The sequence below is a fragment of the Talpa occidentalis genome, unplaced genomic scaffold (genome assembly GCF_014898055.3).
Source record: "Talpa occidentalis isolate TD23 unplaced genomic scaffold, MPIMG_talOcc4v2.1 talOcc4.15, whole genome shotgun sequence".
Classification (NCBI taxonomy): domain Eukaryota; kingdom Metazoa; phylum Chordata; class Mammalia; order Eulipotyphla; family Talpidae; genus Talpa; species Talpa occidentalis.
In genome coordinates this window covers 1767973-1783083 of record NW_023601543.1, presented here as the reverse complement: position 1 = coordinate 1783083, position 15111 = coordinate 1767973, and the positions used below count along the sequence as shown (strand labels likewise).

The 15111-nt window shown below is 43.0% G+C and overlaps 1 protein-coding gene across 1 annotated transcript in view; it reads right to left on the bottom strand.

The window, feature by feature from the left end:
- The window catches only part of GABRA3 (gamma-aminobutyric acid type A receptor subunit alpha3), a 90963-nt gene that overhangs the window by 66705 nt on the left and 9147 nt on the right, over positions 1 to 15111 (bottom strand).

Here is a 15111-nt window from a genome sequence, read left to right as displayed (position 1 = left end):
GTCATATTTGATCTTTACCATTACAAATGCCTTTGCCATAGTTAACTGTAATATTGTAGAAAATCAGAGAATATTAACACCTGTAGAGCACCTTGACAAAGTTAAGCAATTTTCCCAAAGATCAAAGACGCAGAGCAGATGGACTGTTTCATCAGAATCAGGCCGAGAAAATGCTGACAGATTGGACACACCAGGATTCCTAAGTAGGACTGTGACGTTTCTTTGTAAAGGAGTATTTGAAGGCAAAGCCAGCCCCAGACAGGGGCTACAGCGTGAAGAAAAACCCCAAGCTTAGCCTCCTGACACAGGAGCCTTTTAAGAGATACAAAATGACAGTGATAATACAATTCTGAACTCTGGAGGTTTACCCAAGACCAAGGGTTAAGAAAATGGTATAAAATGGCAGTTAGTTGCTTAACTACCTGTAAACCTTACAGTTTCTTTGAACTTGAGACACTGACCTCTCGAAGGAAACCTGGCAACTCCCGGCCAGCACCGTCCTCGTTCTCGGTCAGGTCAGAGCTTTAACGTTCAGAGGGAATGCGAGCGTATGGCACGGCTTCCAAAGGAAATTTTATGCAAAAGACTAATATGTAAAACAGATACAAGTGGGGGAGCTATTCTGGTGGATGAGATGAAGAACAAAAGTATTTCGAAATTGATTCCGCCTCCCCAAAAGCAATCACTTGGCCCTATATAAGATTCTCTTCTCGAATCTGCTACAGGCTCAGAAAACTATGACTGGGGAGGGGAACATGTCCATGTTGTAGACAGAAGCAATCATCATGTTAGGTTGTATCACACGAAACTGTCAATATTTGACAACTGTTTCACAAAAACAGCAATTTCTCATGTCAATATAAAACATGTGACATACATGATTCATTAACTCTACAAGAGTCATTGTACAGAGATGAAGAGGAACGCGACAGTCCAGAAGTCAAGGGTATGAGTAAGAAAACACGGCAATGGACAGACTGCTGGGCAAAAGCAACATGCAGGTGGTGGGCACGACCCACGGTGCATACTCACCATCCAGAGTGCATCCTTACGTGTGATCGCACAAGGATTAATACTCAGACATCATAATACTTGACTGACAAATACTCCACGAGAGCAAAGCTATCTGGTACAGGCCATGAAGTCCAAACTGCAGAAATAATCCACGGAATAGAAGCAGAACCGCAATGGATGTTCAGAAAACACAAGTGCGTGTTTTTTCCTACCATTAAATTTTTAATTAAAAAATACACCACTAGAACAGGCAGCCTTAGCAAATTAGCAAATGTGCACAGAACAGGACCCCAGAGCCTGCTGTGCAGACAGAGATGCGGCGCCCTTGCGGGTATTGGCGCGAGTGAGCACACACTCCAGGCCCAGAGATATATTGTCTAGACTCTTTCCTTTCTAAAGCCTTTTCCTGTGCTCTTTACAAGCCTTTATTGATTGGGAAACAAATCTTCCTATGTCTTCGACCTCTAACAGAAAACTCTTCCTGCCTTAACCAAGTTGGGATTTACGTCAAAGGCACTACTTTAGTAACTTGCATCCTAAGTGGCTGTAGAGCACGTACATTCCCGTACATCACGCAGCTGGAGACACTGTCAGAACCAGCTCAGCGCCAGCGCAACGGTTCCTCCGTATGACTCATTCCTACGGGTGCAGGCTCACGCAAGTGGCCCACATAACCTCCCGACACTGGCCTCACACCAGCCTCCTCGTAGCCCCTCCCACACTGACTCCAAAACAACGCTTGACAACACCTGGCTCACACTGTTTCCTTGCATCCTCCCTAGTATTTCAATGTATCTATCAACTGTTTGAGCTGCTCTGCAACCTTCTCTTCCATTCTGCTTCAGCAACCTGGGGTACCAAGGCATGCTTGTTCCCACATTACACACCTTAAAGTTTCTCGTTTCTGTCATTCAGTTGTTCTTCCAGCTTTAAAATATTGCTTTCACATGACTCACTTTCTGAAACCCATTCTCTTGCCGGCGACCCTTCGGTGGGCTCCCTGCCCCAGGCTGCCGAGGGGGCTTCGTTTCATTTCAAGGCTGGACCCACCAGTAAATCACACAAATCACTCTTCCTTCAGCATCTCGCATATACAGCCTACCACTGTATTTGTACAGGAACCCTTCCTTGGATAAATCAACAACAAAAAACCCTGCACCTTCCCAGACTGACGAAAGAGTAGCACTGAAGAAAATTCCACAATCCTGCAAATCAGCACAACAAACTGTCTGCAATGCCCCCTCCTGCGGTGGCCTGTGGCTTGCCGTGGATCGAGCCCTCTCCCCGCCTCCGCTAAGCTTGGACATTCTCCTTAAGCAGTGCTCGGGAGGAAATGCGTATCCTTTTTTAGTAAAGGGAAAAAGAAAACAGCCCCAGAAGGTCCCCAGGACACACCACCCAAGTCTCCACCCAAGTCCCCTCGGCCCTTCCCCAGCAAGCAGCCTCTCTGTGCCTTTCCCTCAGGCCTACCCTTCCTTGCGGAAACCCAGCTTTGCCGGTGCAAAGTGAGTCAGCAGAGCCAGGGAACTTGAGTCCTCAACCCAAGCAGCCGCTAAGCACGACCGACCGACAGACTGACAGGCAGAGGTACATACATGACAGCTTTGGGGGACAACGATGAGGTCTCCAGGACGGCTTGCCTGGCCTCCTCCCGTCTTTGCCCACTTTGCACTCCACTGTTTGTTTGTTTGTTTGTTTGTTTTTTCTCCTGGGAAGACATTCCAGCAACCCGCTTTCACGGGAATCCTAACATCAGTGTCTGCTTCTGCAGAAACAAATATGGGACATCAGCCCTCACTCAACCTACGACACGTATTCACTCTTATCCTTACTCTTACTCACTCAGCTCACAGGACTACCTATTCCCCTCTAAGGGCCTGAGCTCCTGATGTCACCAACTCCTCCCCTGCCATCCACTCTCCTACTCCTACTTGCCTTTGCCTATATCTCAAATCTCTCCTTTTTTTCTTAGATGATAAACATAATCATTTCTCCCATCTTCAAAAATCATTCAAGCATTATGCTCCTTACTAATTATCATCACCCCTTAGTTTGTCAATCAAGCTTCTTGAATGAGTAATTTTTCATTATTAAATCGACATTACTCACCTTCTCTTCATTCCTTATCAACTCCGTTCTGCCTTCTTCCTTGATCATTTCACTGAAACTACTATGCCAGTGATCACCAACAATGTTGGTTTCAAAAATATAACCTACACCTGAGAGCAACTATTGGGTTAAAATTCCTTTTCCTTCCTTCCTCCCTTCCTGCCTCCCTCCATTTTCCTTTCTTTTCTTGTGCTCTGACAGCATTCACGCCAACTTCCTTCTCTGAAATGACTTGGTTCCCAAGCGCCATCTTAGTTCTATTACACCTTTGTCCATTTCTCCCCTCCTTTATGGGCTTCTCTAAAATTGGGTCCTTGCTGTCTCTGAGTTAATAAAATTCAAGATCCATCTCCTGGATCTCTCATTAAAAAAGGCAAGTTGCAACAGAAAGCACTGGGGGTAAGGGAATTTGATTGTCTAAGGTAATGGAAAACATTCAAAAGCCAATGTTTAAAAGGAAATTACATTGTGCACATTGCTGTTAAGGATGAATTAAGATAAACAATTTGGATTATACAGCACATACTCCGCTCTCTAAGATAGTATAGACCCCAAACCTGTTAGGAAAAGACAACTAATGTTGCATAAATACTGTCATTCAGAAACACAGGGGTTGAACTGGCCGAATCCACATATGGTCACTCCCTGCTGCGTGCTGTCCCTTGAGGCATGAACAGGTAGAGACCCTCTCCCCCACCCCTACTGTTAGCAGCGACTTATAAATCTTCCTGCCATCAATGACACTACTTTAGAATAAATAAAATTCTGGCAATAAAAGATACATGAGAGATAAACATACATGGTGTCACCAACAAGAACCCAAAGAAAGAACCAGAGAAAGACAACCTCAAAAGCTAAACCTTGAAACCTGAGGACAGAATTGAAACACTCAAAGTGGGAGGGGCCTGGGGCAGGGTAGGGGCACGAAGGGAAGGAAGCGCATGGGCTGAGGTAGTGGGCACCATATGGTGGTGGCACCCGAGGGAGAAAATCCTAACATTACCACAATTAAAGAATAATTTTTATAAAATGAAAGGGTGTTGAGGTAAATTAATGCGCCACTCAGTTCCCAACAGATTAAGCTAACAAAAATGAAGACAAATTCAAATATAATTCATGAAACTGATAAAAGTGACATTTGTTCTCCAGACAACACACGATACTACTTTTCAGCATCATCTCAAGGAACATTAAAGAGGTAAAACTATTTGAAAACCCTTTATTTGGGGGAATGAACCCAAACTGGACAGACGGGTAAATTCATAAATTGATATTCTGCAGTGCATTTACTACTAAGCAAGACATAAGGACAAACATCTCAAGGAAATAAAAGAAAATAAAAATGATCCAAGTTAAAATAAAGAGAGAAAAGAGTTACAAAACCAAGTTGTGGTTCTGACCACATTATAGAGTAGCTGGGCATTAACTAATTTATGTCTACATCTGCCAGGGCTAGGGAGCCTGACACCACCCACACACACGCACACACTCAGAGAAGCTCACGTGAGCTCAGATGACCCGAAGAGCCACAATTTTCTGGGTAGCAATGAACCAGCAGTAAGTAGCCTGGAGCTCTTCTCCAGTGCCCGGGGCTGAATGATAGTTGTCTCAGTTTGAACTGAACATGGAGCAATAAAGACAACAGAGAGAGACCCTATTTCTAAAGACTGTAAACCATGGGCAGGCTTCTCGCTCAGGTTTGCAGCCTAAGTTCCCATTAAGGCTTAGCCCAAGATACCCAAGTCATCAATGTTTAAATTGGATGCAAACTATGTCCAAGGTGACCTGCAGAAATCAACACAATCTCTGGAAGATAATATCTTCATGTTGGCTTTGGGAAACCCCTACAAATAATATTTCACAGACTGATCAGTGTCCAGACAAAAATAAGCCAGAACACAAGCAGATCTGTGAGAAAGAAGCAAAGAATTAGAACAGAAACCAACCCCCACATGCTTTAGATGTTGAGTTTATTTTATTATCTAACAAAAAGGACTATGACCTCCACCAAAAAAGCTTACAATATCTGCAACGAATAAGACATTATGAACAATAAACTAGGAGACTTGAAAAAGAATCAAATCAACTTCTAGAAATAAAAAAGACTTTGAAAGGTAAAGAGTGGGACACAGGAAACATAGATACAGATTGTATATCTTCTATACTAAAAGAGAATGAAAAATAAAATGATTTAAGAAATATGAATTCAAATAAGGATGAAAGAGAAAGTAAACACAAAATAGGCTAAATAGAAAGTATCAAAAGATGATGATGGCTTCAAATTCAGAAATAGCAACAACTTTATTATTAAATATAAATTCACTAAAGGCTCCAGATCAAGTAAAAAGACCATCAATTTCAATTAAAAATATAAATCTAAATTAACTGCAAGTTGTGTATAATGGTCATAAGTAAAACACATGGGGATAAAAAAGATGAAAGTGAAAACAAAAAGGCTCTGTGCTAAGAGAATTATTTTTAATGTTCAGGAAATAATTTATTTCAAATGCATTATTAGAAATAAAGAGGAAAACTCCACATTATGAAATATTCAACTTAGCAATGACTGCAAATTTTATGCACCTAATAACAGCTTCAAACGATATAAAGCAGAAATTGACAGAACTTCAAAGAAACATAGACATGAAATGGAGATGATCATAATGGGCGTTTTAGCAGACCACTTTCAGAAACTGACAGATTAAAAACATCAGGACGGATACAGAACGCAACGAGATGAGTGACAAACCTAACCTAACTGAAGCATACACAACACTGCACCCGTTAGTGGTGAGAAAAACACACATGATTTTTAATCTCACTTGATATATTTGCAAATATTTACAAGGCTACAAAGAAAATTATTACATATTTCAAATAACTGAAATAAATATATATAGGTATATAACTCATGGCAAAATAAAATCAGAATACAAACTAAAACATATTCATTGTACAATAATAAAATCACTACTAAAATTCAGGGCATACAAGTAATAGTACTTAAGGGAAAATGCAGGGCTTAATATTCATATATAAGAAAAGAAAAAAATTAATGAGCTAAACACATACCCCAATCACTTAGAAAAAGAATATTGAATAAGTCCGCAGATATGGAAGATACTAATAAAGATTTGATTCTCAATTTTGAATCAGAAAGTAACTTACAAAAGAGATGATTAACATCTCAAAATGAATAAAAGACTTAGAAGACCTGAAATAATAAAATATATAGAAGAAACACAGATGAAACACTCCATGATATAAACTTCAGCAACGTGTTTGAGGGCTTGTCTCCAGCAGCAGGGAAAACAAAGAAGAAAAAGAGCTGGGATTACATCAAACTAAGAGGCTTCCTCACAGCAAAAGAGACCGCGACCAAAACTAAGACACACCTCGCTGAAAGGGAGACAATATTTGCACGCCACCTGACAGGTAAGGGGCTGCTACATAACTCAACAAAAACAAACCCAGCCAATCAAAAATGAGGCAGAAAAGTGAATAGGCAATTCTTTGAGGAATACATGAAGATGCCGACAGACATGAAAAATGTTTATCATCACTTGGTATCAGGGAAACGCAGACCAAAACCACAAGCAGATTCCCCCTCACACCTGTGACTATGGCCCACACAAACACCAAGGGTTGGCGAGGGTTTTGAGAGAAAGGAGCCTCCTACACTGCTGGGGTAGGGGCAGACCCGTCCAGCCCCTGTGGAAAGAAGTGTGGGGATTCCTCAGAACCCTAAACTTGGCTCTGCCATAGAACCCAGCAATCCCACTGTTCCTAGGCATCTACACACAGGACGCAAAAACACTAACTGGAAGGGACACCCGCACCCCTGTGTTGACTGCAGCCCTGCCGACAATAGCCAAGACACGGAAACCACCCAAATGCCCTCAAACAGATGAGTGGATCAAGAAGGGGTAGTAGAGATACACGATGGAATACTATTCAGTGATCAAAAAGATAAACTCATGCCATTTAAGGCAACATGGGTGGAGTTGGAAGCGACTGTGCCGAGTGAGTGAGAGAGAGAACTACCAGATGGTGTCACTTGTATGCGGAATCTCGAGAGACCAAACAAAAGGTCAGACATAGACAAACCTTGAAAGCTGCCCAGAGATCTGAGGCATCTGGGAGGGGTCGGGGAGGGAGAAGGAGGGGAGCCAGGAGGAGAAGCACACGGTGGACTCTGACTAAGGCTACCAGAAGAGTGGTGGGGTGGGAGCCAAGGGGCGGGGGGCTTCATGGGGGATGAGTGGTAGTGGATGGGGTGACATAACACACATTTGTAGAGGTGTTAATCCACACCCCAAAGATATGTACTGTGTTGTTCATCAACGTTACTCGATAACTTTTTTACAAAAGGAAAAAGAGGATTAAGCCAAAAGTTTATTCACGGAAATAACTAACATTAGACAAATCATAAGAGAGCCGTGGAACAACTTCAGGACAACGCATTTAAAGGTTGAAAACAAATTTAAAAAATTCCTAGAAAAATATAACTTACTAAAACAGGATGTCAAAGAAATTAGAGAATAGGAATTGTTCTATAAACAGCAAAGAAATTGAAATAGCAGTCTAAAATCTGTCCCTAACGAGAAGCCAGGGCCAGATGACTTTACCAGTGAGTTTACTGATATCAGTGAGTTCTTCTTCAGTTTTGCTGAAGAAATGATGTAAATTATATCTAAAGTTATCTGTAAAATAACAGAAGACGAAAGGTACCTAATTCATTTTACTAATGCCAAAATCTGACAAGAAGAGCATGAAAAAAAGAAAATGACTGGTAAAAATCCAGAAAAAATCAACAAATGGTATCAAATATGTAAAATGAATCATCGTGACCAGGTTGGGTTTATCCAAGGTATTCAAGGTTAGTTGAAATATAAACGTGAACAGAATTCAGTTATATCAGCTGATTAGTGTAATACAATGATAAGGGTGATGATAGTAACAAAATGTTTGGCATCCGTTCTACACCAGTAACTAAGCGCTGTATGTCTAATAGCCATTTTACTCTCACAATATGAGTATGAGGGAGATATTTTTATCATTCTTTTAGGATTGAGGAAACTAAAGCAGAAAGATGGGAAGTAACTTGTGCATCAGAGAGGGCGCCCTCGGTACCAGCTAGTGGTGCTGATGGACATGTAGGCGATTAAAAAGCACACACAGCAAAGGAACTAGTGGCTATATTGCTGATATGGACATGAAGCGCCGCAGCATGAGTCGCCCATATCACACACCCCTGGTGCAGGAGTTGTCACCACAGTAGTTGAACATTTGACCACAGGCACGCCCTGATATCATGCAAAATGAGCTGATACCCAAGAGGCTGGAGGTACAGGCAAATTAGATGCTGTTACAATGAATAGTCTTATTCATGATACAGAAGATCCCATTTTCAATTCGGAATAGACAGGACTGAATTTTCACAGAATCATGGGGTAGGAATGGAAATACACAGGACAACCCTAAACACCGTATACATGAACAACATGCATGATGAGTCAATAGCAACCTGGAAGAGAAAACACAATGGTGCAAAGAAAACCACCACACAGTGGAGGTTGCAGAGTCATAATATGCAACCAAAAGCCGCAACACAGGAAGGAACACTCGATTCAGGGGTAGGTGATAATGATAGGAGACACTATAATATCCACTCAGAAGACCACAGTGCAAAACAATTGCTAATGCTTGGGATCTGAAAGGTAAACTATCAATTCTGATATGGGTACAGGTGGAAGAGCACAGTAGCCAACTCTTGTGCTAGCCTTCTCAAGGACGTGTGATGAGTAATGAAAAGTAACAGGACAATGATTGGCTTTACTGAAGAAGTGGAGACATGATTACAAAAGGAGAAATCAAGGTGTAACACCAGGTGACCATGTTGAAAGACAGCCACCACCAGTAATTTAGCACAACGGATAAGATGCACCACGACAAAATCTCAGAATGCAGACTGACAGTCAGAAGAACAAAGAGCCATAGTAATTAAATATTATTGGAGAACAGTTAGCACTTACATGTGCCAGGCACTGATCTAAGCATTGTACATTTAACTCTTTGAATCTGCACAACCTGAGGTATTATCATTATCATCACCTTGCTGCTGAGAAAATAAAGACACATGGTGTGGAATGGTTTACTCAAGGTCACCCAGCTATTAAATGAAAGAACTGGGAATGAATACAAGCATTCTCACTGCAGTCGTAGCCACAGAGAGTGCCATGCTTCCTCAGAAGGACATGCTACAGGGTGAAGGACACAGAGCACAAGAACCAAATGGCTTTGGTGCAGTAGTGGATGGCAATGCAGCAAAAGGAGACACCATAGCACGTGCCTGAACATCTGTGGTGCACGAGCAGCCACCACAGGCCTCTGAGCATTTGACCACGACACACACTCAGAAGGTTCTGCAGCCCGAGCTGCAGTCAGTGTATAGAAGTGGACACTGAAGACCAAGGAGGAAGCAGACAGTGAAATAGCAAATAATCATGGTGCACACGAGGATGTTCATGGTACAGAAATTTCCATTCTGGGTACCTGGGTACACAGCAGACAATGAGTGCATTCTCTCTCTCTCTCTCAATCTCACTCTCTCTCTCTCTCACACACACACACACACACACACACACACACACACTCTGAAAGAACAGATGGCAGTAAAACTCTAAACACAGTTAAAGAACCGAGTGCATAGTGCACATTCATACGACCATGGAGAATAAGCCAACACCCGTTTGGAGCTAAGAGACAATATATTGCAGAAAATAACCATGAGTGGAGACATCACAGACAGACACAGCACGGCACGCGAGCAAGACAGCTCAGTACATCTCAATATGTGCATGAGTGTTTTAGAAGCAGATGGAAAAGTCGCCTAGTGAGACCTGGTGGAAGCCATTCAGACAACGGCTGACGGAAGCCCGCCAGCAGGGTCTGACCGTGGGTCATGGTGCACACAAGCAATGAAGCTCTACCCTGCACACACGGAAGCTGAAACACGGGACATGGTACACAAATGTTTGCAAAGAAGAAAAGCACATTGCAGGGCTCGCGACATCTGGTATTCAGAAGGACGCTAAGTGTTGTAGAGCAGCCACGGTGCAGGAGTGAAGAATCTTGCATGTGAGTCAATTTCAGGTAGGCCAAAGGACACCCGAGGCCAAACACTCAGGTGGCCGTGTTACATGAACAACCACAGCTAGCATTTTGCAGGTCTGATTTTCACACTTAGCTACACGACGCCCTGCCATGAATTGAAGGTGAGGAACAGAAGCAGGAACACGTGCGACCACAGTCGCCAAAACTGATGTTGCCGGGGCTGGAAAAAGCACAGCAAATCTGTTTAGTCTAGGAGCAGATGACGACGATGAAACAGATGGGGGCGTGAGGCACCCCGCAGATATTTGACCACATCACTGTGATGCGCACTCAGATAAGCCAGGGCCACGAAGTAACGTTCATTGCTTTGGCCGTGGGACACGTCCACGTACCATACAGACACAGGACAGGAAAGGGCAGGCGTGACAGAGAATAGAGTCATAGCAACAAATGTCCAGAAAGCACAATGGATAATAATGCATAAAACACCATTTCCTCATTTGCCCATAAAGCAGCAGGCAGTGACGGTCGCTGCTCAGGAACCATGGGGTATGAGCAGACCAGCAGGCTGCATGCTCAGACAACCATGGTGCAGGAGCAAAAACCTATAACACAAGCACACATGGGCGTGATACAGGAACGAGCTGCAGGCCAGCGGAGTGCTCGGGTGGGCCGAGCACGTGCAGGAAGGAAATGACACGGGACTGTACGTCCGGGCTGGAGGGGGACAGTGCGGAGGCTTGGCTACGGTGCTGAACAACCCCCAGTGACGTTTGGGCATTTTGCTGTGATGTACATGCAGCCACCCGAGAATCGAGCTGACCCGAGGTACAGGAGAAGGAGAGCAAAGATATTAGGGAAGAGAGTGATGGTGGAGGAGCAGGAAATGATAGCGCAGGAGCTCATGGTATGGGTGGCAATGACCCAAGGGAGACCTCGTGACAGACTCACATCATGGTGCCGTAAATACTACTGCCAGTATTTGAACATTTCACCATAATGTACATCCATGAATCACAGCGTTTGGGTTGATAATCATGATACAGAATCAAAGGACATGGTATCACTAGCACCATTATCCCCACCACTACCACCACATACATCTTACTATCTGCTGGTGGTTTTCAAAAGACTCATGTAGAATATAATAAGGCATGTAATCTTTATTCAACATATTTATATATAATGAGTCACACAATCCTTACAAAAAAATAAACTTACCTGGTATTACTTTCATCATTTTCCTAGAAACAAAGCATGGGAATGTGAATTGATATGACAGCTGATAAGTGCACAATTCTGGAGTCAAATCCAGCCATTTGGGCTCCACTATCCATTCTGCTAAATACTACAATAAATGACAATATGTTGTGATTCTTCTGACAGGCATGACACAACATTTTAAACAGAGCAATGAATGGCTTTGTTCCAGAAGCAGATGGTGATGTTGTAAAAGTGACACTATAGCACATGCTCAAACACCCATGTACATAAGCAGTCTCCAAAGAGTCTGAGCATTTGACCACAACGTGCACACTGAAGATTCTGCAGCATGACATGACACCCAAGTTTAAAGAAGATGGTGATGGTAGAGAAAAAACTCCTGCAATAACAAAACCAGGGTGCAGAGACTCATATACATAGTTCAAAACATTAATTCCCAGTGCAAGAGTAGACCTGGACAAGCACAGTGTTTAAGTGCAAATTTACTGCAAAACTGCAAGCAAAGTATATGGACGTAAAATCCCTCACGTCTAGACAAGCAGGGAGAGTCAGCTCATACAGGCGCAATGACTAAGACAAACATGGCATTGGTCCAAGAGCAGGTACATCTGCACACCTGCTGGACATAAGCTACCAGTCACGATACCGGTGCAGATGGACATGGTCTAGAAATCAACTGTGTTTCCAGGTCTATCGGGATTTGGGACCTCAAGAGGAGAGAAACTTGCCCCAAGATACAGGCACTGCAGGAGAAGTGTGGTGAGGAGACCTTGCCACGAGCCTGGGCTCTGACAGGTGCTGAGAGTTCAAATTAAGATTCCTTATGAAAAGTTCAGCAAAGCAGGCTTTAAAACGTGTGTGGTCAAATCTTTTTGTGCTTTTGCAAAAATACCAGCCAAGTTTATTGGAACTAGACTGAATTTGCAAACTAGTTTTACTGTAATTATTTGGTAGAATTTGAGTGACGGTGGAGAAAGAAACATGTTTCAGGACTCCTGACTGGACTTGTGGTTCTCTATGCTATATAACCTCTTTCAGTTTTGTTTGCAGAGACACAGCCTACACAATCTAGCACACAGGTGGGGCTGTATGGGAGCACAAATCTGCCACCTCAAAATATCTTTTGGCAAATTTATTTGATGGAAGGGCCTCTGAAGGCTGAGTGGAAGTTGCTTTTGATGTTTACAGCTAAACTTATTCCTCTAAGGGAGACCTAATTCCCTTATCTCTTTTCATTAGAGAAGGCAGAAGCACCTTTGTTTCCCCCAGGAAAAGGCCTGGCTGAATTTCCTGTTTCTTCTCCCAGCCTCCTTGCACCAGCAGTTTAAGATGGCACCTACAGACACGGTGAGTTACTCAGTCATGCTGGCTCTCCCATGCAGACCCAGGAGGTACACATGCTATTATTAAACTTCTCTATTGGTTTTCCTCTTTAAAAAACGAATGAACAAAAAAAGAAACTGTGGTTTGATTCTTACTCATATAGATATGGTATGTAATTAAAAACTCTCCATTCAAGAAACAAATGACTTGGGTCTAAGAGAAGATGACACTGGTACAAAAGCAGACTCAAAGGGACCAAAATGCCTACATTAAGATAATCATGGTGAATAACGATGCGGAACTTGTGTTGGAGCCTGTTATACATTCACACTCTGCCAGTGTGTCAGCTAGCAGCCATGGGACAGTTGCAGACAGAGCGAGAGCACACAGCAAATGGAGGAAGAGGCCTCCGTGCAAGAGCAAATGGTCACAAAGGGGTAATAGTCACGCTATTGAAGTTGTCACTCTCTATGCAGAGTATCATGAGACACCTTTTTTTTTTTTAGCTAATTATGACTGATGAGCAACATCCATCACATTTGCATCAACAACTGCAATCAATGAGTAAACACATAAAATAAACAAACAGTTGATACCCTGCAGGAGCAAATGAACATTGAGTGATGTTCAGTCAGATACACATCGCTGTTCAATAATCCACAAAGTAGAATCAAGTTCTTTCAGCCAGGGATAAGGACAGTGATGCCAAATGAGAGGCTACGCCACACGCTCGGCTGCGTATACGCATAAACAACCATCTTCTGTGTCTGAGTATTTGGTCATGATGTATGTGTTGATAACCCCAAACTTTCAGGTACAAATGATGACACAGGAGAACATGGCACAATGAAATATCCAAAATAAAGGCGAGTTGGACACTGTACAGGTGCAAAGAGCAGCCCTGAAGCAGCGGGGAGCGAACCGACCTGAGTCAGAAACAGCGCAGCGGGTGTGATAATCACGGCCTAGACGGTAGACAGCACCGATCAAGCTCAAGTGCCAGTGGCACATGAACGGACGAACTGTGTACTTGCTCGCATGAATAATGCCTAATTAGGAAGCTGTAATATAAAAGCACATGTTGAAACAGTTGAATCAGTTGGTAATGATTGAAATTTCATTGTCCTAATCACCAAATTTTCCAAAAATGTTGTTTTCTCACTTCAGTAGGTACATCGCATCTCGCAGCAAGATGAACCTGTAAATCTGGATTCCAACACTCTACATATTGTGGTACTTTAAAAACTATTCAAAGTTCCATTATATCCAAAATGTTCATTTCTAAATATTAATACTGAAAAGTTTTTTAAAACCCAAGTCTCTTCATGTGTAGATGCTGGTTATCGGTTGAATTATGTCCTGCTAAGAGACTGAAATCACCACTCCTGGCACCTGTGGGTGTGACCTTACCTGATAAGGGGGCATTTGCAAATATAATCAATTTAAGGTAAAGTCATACTGAATTAGTGTGAGCTGAGCACTAAAATCAATGACTAATGTTCTCACAAGGTGGACAAAAGTTGTACAGAGAATGAGAGAACGTCAAGTGATGACAACAGTGGAGTTGGGTGATGGCGCCACAGCTGGGACACCTGCAGACAGATCACAGCCCACCAATGCCTCCACGACTGTGACAAAATAAACATCAGATATTTTAAGCCACGCAGGTATTTGTAGTGTTTTTCACAGTAACTCTAGGAAACAAACACAAGTTGTTACAGAGAGATGTCATGGAACATGCTTAAGTAATTTTATGACATAGAATTATCTTTGTGGTTTCACTAGCTGGCGGCTTAGTCAGCACCATGTGAGAAGACTGCATCGGAACATCAGTGTAAACAATGTGACATGTCAAGAAAAGAATGATTAATGAGCTCGTCACAGTAACACATGCTCTAAACTCCCCAGCAAATACACCGCGCCGTGAGGAAGGTTGACAAAATACATGAGCGACATGAGTTGTATGTAACTTGGAAGCTACAGGCCCTGGTTCTACTCCAAAAAATCATGATATCAAGAGGTGACCTCGCTAGGGTTCGTATCATCATGATACATGGTCTATAACTTGCAAGCGCTTAAAATTCCTGATAATGACACCACGACCGAGGCGCAGGTTCAGGTGCATATGCTCCTGCTACAGAGGAGCAGGCACTGAGGGTTCAGGAGCAGGTCACGGTGGCTCGCGCGGGCGTCTAAAGCAGAGAGACTCGGAGCGGGAAAAGGCACACGGGAATGACGGGGAGAGAAAGTCACAGATAAAACTTCAGTATCGGCCAGTCACCAGGTACATGGGCCAAGGGACAGGGACACGCTTCACGCACAGTG